This window comes from Globicephala melas, chromosome 14 (genome assembly GCF_963455315.2).
Source record: "Globicephala melas chromosome 14, mGloMel1.2, whole genome shotgun sequence".
NCBI classification, from domain to species: domain Eukaryota; kingdom Metazoa; phylum Chordata; class Mammalia; order Artiodactyla; family Delphinidae; genus Globicephala; species Globicephala melas.
Window position 1 is genome coordinate 25,128,099 of NC_083327.1, and position 12,176 is coordinate 25,140,274.

The 12,176-nt window shown below is 36.8% G+C and overlaps 1 pseudogene; it reads right to left on the reverse strand.

The window, feature by feature from the left end:
* LOC115854716 (lymphocyte antigen 6E pseudogene) overlaps positions 1 to 12,176 on the reverse strand; it is a 72,723-nt pseudogene that overhangs the window by 26,759 nt on the left and 33,788 nt on the right.

Below are 12,176 nucleotides of genomic sequence, written 5' to 3' on the forward strand. Positions count from 1 at the left end.
AACATAAAGAATTGACAAATCAAAGAGAACGTTTACCTAATACAACCACAATGTGATGAGTGATGAATAAAGGATATTTCCTTTGAAATGCTATAATTGTACAATAAATACACACAGGGTAATAAAATTTAATGTAAGTTTTCTTATTTTAATAACACAAATGCCAGCTTTTTAAACAGGGATTTGGTAGAGTTGCTTTTATATGATTTCTTTAAATTTGCCTCTTATGTTAGGTCTGTTAATTGATTCAATAAGTTTTGCAAATCAAAAATAGCCAATGAGAAGTTGAGTTGTCAATTGCCTCTTAATTATAGTGATTTGGAAAAGTCTAGAAGATGACCCTGAGGGCACTTGGAAACACAGATTTTCTTTACTGCATTGCTGCGGTTTTATTAATGTGGCTTGTGGTTATTTAGTTAATTAGGAAGAACAGTTTATATAAACAACAGGCTTTCTGAACAAAATATTTCCCATAACTCTAAAGGCAAGGATTTATTGCTCTTGTTTTTAAAGTCAAAACTGTACATGAGGGCTTCCCTGGTGGCGCAGTGGTTGAGAATCTGCCTGCCAATGCAGGGGACACGGGTTTGAGCCCTGGTTTGGGAAGGTCCCACATGCCGCGGAGCAACTAGGCCCGTGAGCCACAGTTACTGAGCCTGCGCGTCTGCAGCCTGTGATCCGAAACAAGAGAGGCCGCGGCAGTGAAAGGCCCCACGCACCGCGATGAAGAGTGGCCCCGCTTGCCACAACTAGAGAAAGCCCTCGCACAGAAACGAAGACGCGACACAGCCAAAAATAAATTAATTAATTAATTAAAATTAGAAAGGAAAGAAAAGAAAAGAAACTTGTTTGAAAAGAAAAAACAAACTGGGCTTCCCTGGTGGCGCAGTGGTTGAGAGTCCGCCTGCCGATGCAGGGGACACGGGTTTGTGCCCCGGTCCGGGAGGATCCCACATGCCGCGGAGCGGCTGGTCCCGTGAGCCATGGCCGCTGAGCCTGCGTGTCCGGAGCCTGTGCTCCGCAACGGGAGAGGCCACAACAGTGAGAGGCCCGCGTACCGCAAAAAAAACAAACAAAAAACTGTACCTGATAATTAAATTCTTGGTAATAGTGTCCTACAATTCTAGTAGGAGGGATGAAAGAACTTTATCTTTAGTCAAGTCTAGACATAAAATAGGAAACGCTAATGTTATGTTTTCAAATGATTTCCAGAGGATATGCTTGTAGGTGTATATGTATTTACTTGCATATATTCATATGCAAAGATCAAGGTATATTTAATGACAACATTCAACATTGGTTTGCCCTTGTTTTGTTATAACCTGCCCCTAAATGGCTAATCAAAATAAGATTTGTTCTCTTTTCACCTTCAGCTTATTTAATATGTATAGTAAATGTATCTACATATAAATGCTGTAATTTACTATATATGACTTCCATTCTTCCCACTTGACCTGGTTTAAAATATCAGAACTTAAAGTCTACTCATTTAAAAATATCTCCCCCAATAGGACATATTAAAATGTCCATTTACATTTCTCATAGCAGCACTTGTGCAAGTGCCTTCAAAATTAAATATGTCAAAGTTATAATTATAGCAAAATGAAAGCAAATGCAAGAATGGCTCTGAGAGGTTTATCCTTTTAAACTGCAAATTTAGCTCTTTTACATAGGCAGGTTTAATTTCGAAGATTTTCACAGTGTAGGAACTAATTAATTAGTTAATAATGCATGAAGCCAGTAGAGCATTATCAGTGCTATATCCCAGATGGAAAACTAGAACAAATGAGGAAACTTACATTTAATTTGACCCTTTTAAACATGAAAACTTTAGGCTTGTATTGTTGTCTTGTTAAATTTTCATCATTTTCTCTTCCATGTCTTTGGTTGTCCCCTGCTCCACCTCAAACAATTATAGAATTTTTAGGCTCTTGCAGTGGAAAAAGAAGGTGACAGCAATTTGACTGCAACAAATCATTTAACGGGCTTGATCAAGCTGATTTTAAAACTAAAGTCATTCTTCACTGTGATAGCACATTATCTTGTATGAGCTGCTAGTGTCCATTTGCTAAATTGCCTCCTTTATTAAAACAAATGGAAACCTAGTGGTCTGAGAGAGTTAATGCCTTTAGTCCCGCATCACCTCCTCCCCGGTACACACACACTTGCTAAAGAAACCAAACAATCTGAGTGCTCTTCCTTACAGGTCACACTTATTATTCCACAAGTGATCTCTAAAAGCTAAAAACAATGTGATTTTAATCATCAAATGTGTTTCCTTCTTTCACATCTATTCTTAACAAGCCAGGATGCAAATTTGACAGGTGAAAGGCTATGAAGTGCTATCACTGTTGTACCACTTCTTATGTTTTTATGATCTGCATAGACAGAGGGACACCCCCCATCTACAAATTAAAATCCATGTTACTTAATTTATTTATTTATTTCTCTTCTACATTTAGGGCAAAATTCAAGCCTCCTCAACAGCTGTGTCTCATTTACCAGCAGCAAATAAGGCAATGCATTACAATGTAAGTATCAACTCTGCTTGTCTATGTTGAAGGAGTATTTTTTTCTCAGAAAAATATGAAATGGAGAAAGGACGAACTTCCTGTTCTTAAGAATGAGAATGCAAAGTGAAACTGTCAATTCTTGAGCCTCATTTCAAATCATAGAAACAGAAACACAATCACAGGTGTTCTTTCTTAAAGATACCCATGTCTTGTCCTATCAGGTGAATGCTGAAAATTGTGGATTCAGTTTGAAAGCAGGATTAAAAGTAATCAACTGGTGTGAGGTGATATCTCAGTGTAGCTTTAATTTGCATTTCTCTAATAATTAGTGATGTTGAGCATTTTTTCATGTGTTCGTTGGCCATGTATATGATTCCTTTGGAGAAATGTCTATTTATGTCTTCTGCCCATTTTTGGACTGGGTTGTTTGTTTTTTTGATATTGAGCTGCATGAGCTGTTTGTATATTTTGGAGATTAATCCTTTGTCACTTGCTTCTTTTGCAAATATTTTCTCCCATTATGAGGCTTGTCTTTTTGTCTTGTTTATGATTTCCTTTGCTGCACAAAAGCTTTTAAGTTTAATTAGGTCCTGTTTGTTTATTTTTGTTTTTATTCTCATTACTCTAGGAGGTGGGTCAAAAAAGATCTTGCTGAGATTTGTCAAAGAGTGTTCTGCCTATGTTTTCTTCTAAGAGTTTATAGTGTCTGGCCTTACATTTAGGTCTTTAATCCATTTTGAGTTTATTTTTGTAGATGGTGTTAGAGAGTGTTCTAATTTCATTCTTTTGTATGTAACTGTCCAGTTTTCCCAGCACCACTTATTGAAGAGACTGTCTTTGCTCCATTGTATATTCTGGGTTCCTTTGTCATAGATTAGGTGACCACAGGTTCATGGGTTTATCTCTGGGCTTTCTATCCTGTTCCACTGATCTATATTGGCCGTTGTCACAAAATCTACAAACAATAAATGCTGGAGAGGGTGTGAAGAAAAGGGAACCCTCCTACACTGTTGGTGGGAATGTAAATTGATACAGCCACTATGGAGAACAGTATGGAGGTTCCTTAGAAAACTAAAAATAGAACTACCATGTGATCCAGCAATCCCACTACTGGGCATATACCCAGAGAAAACCATAATTCAAAAACACATGCACTCCAATGTTCACTGCAGCACTGTTTACAATAGCCAGTATATGGAAACAATCTAAATGTCCATCAAGAGAAGAATGGATAAGGAAGATGTGGTATATATATACAATGGAATATTACTCAGCCATAACACGGAACGAAATTAGGTCATTTGTAGAGACGTGGATGGACCTAGAGACTGTCATACAGAGTGAAGTAAGTCAGAAAGAGAAAAGTAAATATCATATATTAATGCATATATGTGGAATCTGAAAAAATTGGTATAGACGATCTTATTTACAAAGCAGAAATAGAAACACAGACATTGAGAACGAACGTATGGGTACCAAGGGTAAAAGGGGGGGTGGGATGAATTGGGAGATTGGGATTGACATATATACACTATTGATACTATGTATAAAATAGATAGCTAATGAGAACCTACTGTATAGCACAGGGGACTCTACTCAATGCTCTGTGGTGACCTAAATGGGAAGGAAATCCAGAAAAGAGGGGATATATGTATACGTATAGCTGATTCACTTTGCTGTGCAGTAGAAACTAACACAACATTGTAAAACAACTATACTCCAATAAAACTTAAAAAAAAAAAAGTAATCGAGGTAAAATACCTACCTTTACAATAATAAAAGGAGCTAAACTTTTTCCCCAAATTAAGGAGACTGGTTCTTCCAGGCCTGCCCTGGCTAGGGTGTAGAGCCGATTGCAGTTGCTCTCTGAGAGTAGGAGTTCAAATTAGGGAGTTGAGAAAAATAGATACCCAAGGTATGATACCTTTAAATAATCATGAGTTGGGGAAAATCCTTATTAAGAAATCAGGAAATCAAAAGGAGAGAAAGAGAAGAGCATGCTAATGAAAAAGCTTCCTGAAGAATTCTAGAATCCTTATATTTCTCTTTGCTGAAAAACTAGGATTGATGGGCAGGTCATGATGTTTCTTATCGATCTGTATGTAGTATACAGAACAAACCCAAATTTCAGGTTGTTATAACAGTCCAGAAAACATTTAGTTTTACCTCTAATTTAACGGAATCAGTTAATAGCCCATTCTGCATTTGGGAATTTTCTTTAATTATATGCATTTACTACTTCCTTTAACAATTATTTGTTGTAGTTGCCACATCAGCTGCTGGAGATACAATGGTGAATATAATGGACAAAGTTCTTGCTCTCAAAGAGCTTCCAATTTAGCATGGGAATGAGATAATTAAAGAGGCAATTGTAATTCAGTGCAACAAGTATCATTGTGATGGAAGAACAGGGGGATCATAGGAGCACAAATCAGAGATGATAAACCAGATTGGGCAGTGAGGGATTTCCTTCAATGATATGACATCTAAACTGTAATCTGATGAATGAGTAAAGTGTTAGCTCAGTGGAAAGGAGAGAAGAGATTGTGTCAGAAAGAGCTTTTAATGGGACGTCAATAATCAAAGAGGAAACAGTTATATGTTGAGGCATGGAATCATAGGATGAATGATGAGAGATGGATATTTAATATTCAGGTATGATATGTATATTTAAATCGAAGTTATTAAACTATCTTTCCGGGGTTTTTTTTTTGTTATTTTGTGGTACTGGCAGAATTGTGTGTATGTGTTAATTATAACTCAGTCTGAATACAGCTACTCTAGGGTTTTGACAAGATCCCAAGCCAGCAAGACTGGGGATTAGTTGTTGAAACATAGGGAAAATGCTGGAGCAATCTCAGCCAGACCTTGAAGAGATCCTTTTATTTGCAATGTAAAGCGTATTTCACTATAAGCCTTCCCTCTCCCTCCCATTTCTCTCTGTCTTTCTGTTTCTCTGTTCATTAATACTTCTTAATTTGGTAGAATTTTCAAAATAGTATCAGCTACAAAGATAGATTGATTTATTTTTCCCCAACCACCTAATATACTATAACTCTTGATTTCCTTTGCAAATTTCAACTTACTCTATACTAATGTTTCATTTTGAAAATGGAAATTTTGTTTCCAGATGCCTTTCCATGTCTAAGTGCAAGCATTTGATTTCTAATATTATTTCCCAGTACTGATAATCACTCCTCCCTCAAGCAACAAATCCCTTTGGGATATAAATTGTAAACTAATACAGTGAAAGCAGCAACAGAAGTATTTTCTGTACATTCAGCACTTGGCATTTGTAGCATTTTCCAAGCAAAGTTTATGAAAGAAATGGGACACAATTTGGCAGTAGTTCTGGAAGAAAGACTTCTGTTTAACTATTTTGTGTGCTGTTGTTTTCTTTCAGAAGTAGGTGAGTAATAATTTGGTAGAGACAGCAGTTTATAATTGTAAACATGAACTAAAGCTAGATTTTCCTCTTCACCCAACATTATAATCAAATTTTAATAACTGTGGGTTTCCTGAATCAGGTCTTCCCATAGGCATGTGTGCTGGCTAAACATCACAGAAACATAGCATTAAGTCTACTTCCATAGATACGTGATATTCAAAAAACCAGAATCCATCAAGCTCTTCCATTCCCCACATGAACAAGTAGATAGTTGTCAGAACCAAATGAAGCAAGGGATAGAGAATGATTTTATTTAATTTGTTGGATCAGGGCCTAGCGGTCCATATGTGCTACCCATGTAGGAATGTATATTTGAACCACTTTATTTTCTGATATCATTCTCAGGAGAGGTAAAAATGATAATTTCCTCAGTGGTCTATAACCATTTTCCTAGAGGCGAATAAGTATTGTAGAAATACAAGCCACCACTAGTATTTATTAGGTCACTCAGCTTCTCTTCTCTTAAAAAATATTCAGCTGTGAAATTTGGTCATAAATTATAATGCTTTAATTCACAAAGAAATATTTTATGAAGTAAACAAAACAAAAATTTAAGCAACTATACATTACTGTCTTGACGTTAACACAGAAATTGTATAAGGAATGAAAAAGATCTCTATTTGAAAAACATGGTTAAATTATCTCTTCTCTCATACACATACAAAATAATCCTATAAGAATATTTATTATCATATCTAGGTTTAATTGTTAGGCTATCTAAATCATCAACTGATATTGTCTTGAGTAGTATTTGCCACCTTGGCGTTTATTCATGCCTCTTCTTTTCTTTTTTTTTTTTGTTCTTTTGAGTTGGGGGATTGGAAATTAGCATTCTAATTCTTGTTGTAAATTCACCACTCCTTCATCCTACATCTATGTGGTTGATGCTACCAAATAGCTTCACAGTTAGGCATGTGCCCAAAGCCAGGTCAGAGAAAGTTAATTTCAGGACTTGTATTGAAACACTCATTAAAGGAACGTTCCCATTGCTTTCCTTTTGCTCAACTGTGAGAATGTACACCTAAAGCTGTTTAGGGCTTCTAGAATGGAAGAACCTGCCTGAGAATTAAGCCAACAAAGAGGAAATAAATAGCCAACAGAGGGAGAGAGATGATTTCCTTATAATATTATTTTAGGACCCTGATCTAGCCGTGCCTAGACTTCACCATCTTGTTGGGTAAAATGTTATGTTTTTGCTTAAGGCAAGTTGAATAGGTTTTGTTTTTTTTTTTTTTACTTGTAACAAAAAATGTCCCAATTAATACATCAGTGTCATTCTCATGAAGTGGACCAGAAACACCCCAGAACAAGCAGCTTTCTGCCAAGCCACTGAATAAGTCTCTCAGAAGTAGTTTTAGGAATCAGGATTACAACAATACATATTTTTATAAAGATTTTATGAGAAGTACTGTTTTAGAAAATAAGTTTAATTGGGTGTGGGTCATACCTTGTTTATCTTTGTATTCCCAGAGCCTTGAATTTGGTCTAGCATATAGTTATCACTCAATCATTATTGAATAAAGTGTCCATAGAGATTCATACATTAGTTGGGCAACAGAGGCAAAAAAATGTACAAACCAGGTTACTTTCCTATAAGGAGAGCAGAAGTCATGTAATAAAATTATTGGAATAATTTACATTTTGCACTACTTCAAGAGGTAGTAAAGGATGCTCTCAAGAATAAGAAAGGGTTACAGGCTGCAGTAAATTAGGGAAATATGTCTACTGTTATTTTAATTTTAAAAAAAATCTCCAAATACATTAAAGTATTAGGGAGACTCCAAGAAGTCCTGCAATTTCAGGAGTCAAGTCCCGTCTGCCAGATTCACAAATGGAAAATTTAAAAAAATGAAACACTATTAATATCTGACATGAACATTCCACATATTACCATGATAAAAGCTGTAACATAACATGATAAGGACAACACATTGGGAGCAGAAGAAATGCCTTGGGTGAAGTCTTAGGAAAAGGATTTTTGACATGGTTCTTGAGGCATTTTTGAGAATGTGTCAGGAAGAAATATTTAGATGTGTTAGAGGAGAAGGGCAAAGTGTGTGCAAAGCCACATACTTCTGCCAGCGCTATGAGGAACAGAGAAGGGCAAAGTTTCTTGACAGTAATTCTGAATATGAATATCCCTGTCAGTGGCAGTTATGAACATTTTTTTCCTTTTGTTATGTGTTATTTTATTCAATTCTTACAAGTCTATGAAAACCCTGATCTTTCCCCTTTTCCTTAAATAGTTATTAAGTGCTACCCTTACCACCATCAATAATAATAATAACAGTAAAAATGAAGGTAGTGCATGCCAGGGAGGTTTCTAAGGACTTTGCAAGTTTAAATTCTTTAACTCTCACAACAACCTTACCTGGTAGGAACTATTATTATCCCTATTTGGTACTAGAGTATTAATGGGATGCTCAGTATCTTATTGTACTGAGACAGAGAGAGGTGAATTAGACACCCAAGGTTACAAGATGGCAGAGCCAGAGTCTACCCAGCATGTCTGGCTCCGGCACCTGCAACCTTAAATGTCATGCTCTACCGCTTACCACACTAGCTTGGGCATGTGTGTATGCTGGTGAAGAAACAGACAGTCCCCTACACTGGTCAATTTACAATGTCTGAAAAAATATTTAGTAAAACAAAAATAAAATTAAAACTAATCTCAAAATAGGAAACTCTCCCTGAAATTTTTAGGTCAATGAAGCAAGTTGAACAAAAAGAAGAGAGGTGACAGCTGGTGATAACTAGACAATACAAGGTCAATGGTAGTTTACTTTATATGAAGAACACCTTTCATTTCTAATGTCAGAATTTATTTTTATTTTATTTTTTAATAAGTTTTGAAATGCTTTACCTTAGCAGTTTCTGAAAACTGATTCTCTGTAGTTAATGTGAGGAAATTTCCCTAAACATCCTAACTGATTGCAAAAATAAGAAAGAAGTTAGGATTCTGCCTATTAGAGGACTTGAGAAGGAGGAGGGGCTGGTAGCTGGGGCAGAAGGGCCTGGGCCCTTGAGAGTCTTGAGATGCAAACATGGGACAAAAGAGTAGAGAAAAGAAATAAAAAGTAACCTCACCAAGTGCTTACATTTTAGTTTGTCCCTTCCCATGGCTTCATCTCTCTCCTCCAGGACAGGTAAGGGAGTTGTGGAGTGAAGGCCAAATGACGAGTTAAATAACTGAGGCAGAACATAGATGGGCCCCAGAATGAACTGTTTCTCCCCTGTGGACAGAAACTCCATAAAAGCAGGATGATGGAGGAGGCTGGGCCCTGCTCAGATAAGAGATAGAAGACCACGTATTCCTCATTCTCGAAGTCAAGGAGACCTTCCTGACTACACACAGGCGCAGAAAAGCTCCTTGGAGGTCAAAAATGGAGGGGGCACCACCCCATAGTAAGTGATGCCCACTACCCATAGGCCTCTTCACTAGAAGCCATCTTGGCTAAGAGACGCACACGCACACAGGGGAGGACCCTGAGATACACCAAATATGGACTCAGAACAAGGCAAAGCACGGTGATTGGTCAACGGAAACCCGGAAGAAATGCCCCATAAAAGCGATTCAAACTGCCTTGAGGGCCTGACTCTCTCTCTCTCTCTCTCTGAGCCTGCCTGTGTGTCTAGCCACACGTACTATACTCTTTTTCCTCCTAATAAACACTTTACTTGCTTCACTACTTTCCGTCTCTATGTGGAAATTCATTTCTACACAGCTGACGGGCCAGGGCCTTGTCACTGACCACTGGTCTAATGGCTAGAATTCAGTGCTCTCACTGATACTGCCCGACCTTAATTTCTGGCCGGGAACCGAAACCCTGCTTCAAGCTGCTGCAGGCCGAGGCCATCCGAGATCATAAGCATTCGCCTCCAAGCACTTACCATCCTTTCAGCCTACGTTACTTTTTCCAACCTCCTCTTCCATCTCTCTTCCCTCCATGTCTCTTCCTTCAAGTTCTGAAAGAACCTTTCTCTTCCCATCCTCAACTAAACTCCTATTCATTTAGAATGATTGACATACATTACTCTGAAAATTAAACCTTTTCCTAACTGCCAGTTTCAGTGCTTCTGGATACAGCCGTCTCCCCTGGCTTGGTCATCTTTACTGCTTCTCTTATTGGATGGTATCATTTACCCTTACCTCACCTCCTAATTAGTCTAACAGTCTATTTCTTTGTTTCCCAGTGACGAAAAATTGCAACAATGATACTTACTCTCCTTCCCTTCCAAGTATTACTGAGGATAACAAAAACAATCGTCAGTTATACTGGTTTAGCTATTGCAGCGTTAAGATGGGGAATGATTGTGATACAGCTTTGAGAATTACTATTTGAAAGCTCCAAATTTTAGCCATATCCATGTTAATGTTTAATGTCGAAGAGTCAGTTTTTAACACTGTCTATGTGTGCTCCATCTTTATAGTCAGATATTCACAAAGTATGGTCAGGAAAATAAAAACAGATAATAACACAGGGCCACATGCCTGAACCATGAGAGTCAAACTCCTTGAGGAAAACCACTCATTCAATAGCCTAACACCTCTGAGTACCTATGAAGGGCCAATCCATGTGCGAGGCCTGAGAAGACATTTTAAAAAATCATGTTCCCCCATTTGATTGGGGCTATCCAGTCAATCCTAAATTTGCTATCATATTCTCTTGCCCCAGAGAGCACAGTCTCAATACACATAAAAGAAACTTAAACTTTAAAGAAGTCCAAAGGAAAACTGAATATGACACATTTAAAAAGAGACTTCAAGCTTACTTCAAGAGAATAATTAATATTAAGTTAGAAATGAAATTTTCCAAGTAAAAGATTATTCTTTCCTTTCTAAAAGCACTGAAAAACACCTCCTGACATACATTAAATAGGTTTACAAAGAATTAGGAGGAATCAAGATGAAATAGAGTTCCAAGTAAGGAAAGTTTATATTGACTTTTTTATATAATGCAATGAGTACTCTAAGATTAAGATTGATAGTATCAAAATATTTAAATCTGGTGATTGCTTGAATCTTCACTGAACAGTGTACCTTCTTCAACTATCACTCATTCTCCAGATTTTATGATACAAAAGTAAACTTATTCGAAAGAAATTTTTAAGTGTCTTAAGAAACACACTTTAAAAAACTGAGTAAGAGCCAGTCCAACATTTAAGCTCCCAGAAAATACACAAAATTCAATGTCAAACTTTGGTTAATCTCCAGATGATGTCAATAGCGTGTGTAAACCAACTGAGTTTCTCACAACATACTGAAGGCAGTTTTTTTTTTTTTTTGTATTATATAATTCAAGATGACCTTATAGAATTAATACCTATTATGCAAAGGACAAAAAATGTGACTGAAAGTCTAGGTGTTTAGCTACCCTTCAGCACATGACATTTTACCAAAAAAAAGAAAATAAATATCCATGCAAACACACGAAGTCCATTGAGTAATTTAGGTCAAAATAAATGAAGTACATGAATAATTCATATTTTCCAGTGAAGTACTTTGCAATGTTATCCAATTTACAGAGCACAGAGCATCACACATAAATGTTTGGAATCTCATTAAAACATAAAAATCTACTGATAGATCAGCCAGATTCTGACTTCTAGAAAATCTCTCCAATTTTAGACAATGAAAAAATAGACATTAGTGTTATAAGGAAAGCTTTAGTAATATATCAGCTTGCTTTCTTCTCTTGGCCCATGAGTTTTTACTGTTTACAGGGCCTTTCTACTAAGAGTGAAAAATGAAATAGACTTTTTCAAGGGATTTGAAATCTCTCCACTAGAGCCTACTGAAGTTTAAATTTCATGCATTCCTCTTATGCACAAAAAGGGGGGAAATGCATTCTGGAACAAGAAAAGAACTTAGAAATAATCCAGTTCAAGACTCATTTTACAAATGAATAAATTCAGCCTTAGACAACTCTCCAACAGAAACCATTAGAAGCATTACGATTTTACTTCCCATGTGCCATTAATAAGGGAGTTTGCAGTTCGTAGGATCTTGCCACTTGATATCATAAAATCCGACCCATTGCGTCATATTGGATGTACTCCAGAAATTTTAGCTCCTCATAGAGTAATTTTCTGGCTCTACTTACTGTCTTGCTTTATGACATACCAAAGGGGTTTGCTGTATTCCGCTGTCCTGATTTTAATCCGAGCAAAACTGAAATTAAAAAATAAATAAATAAATTGTCAGGCAACAGACA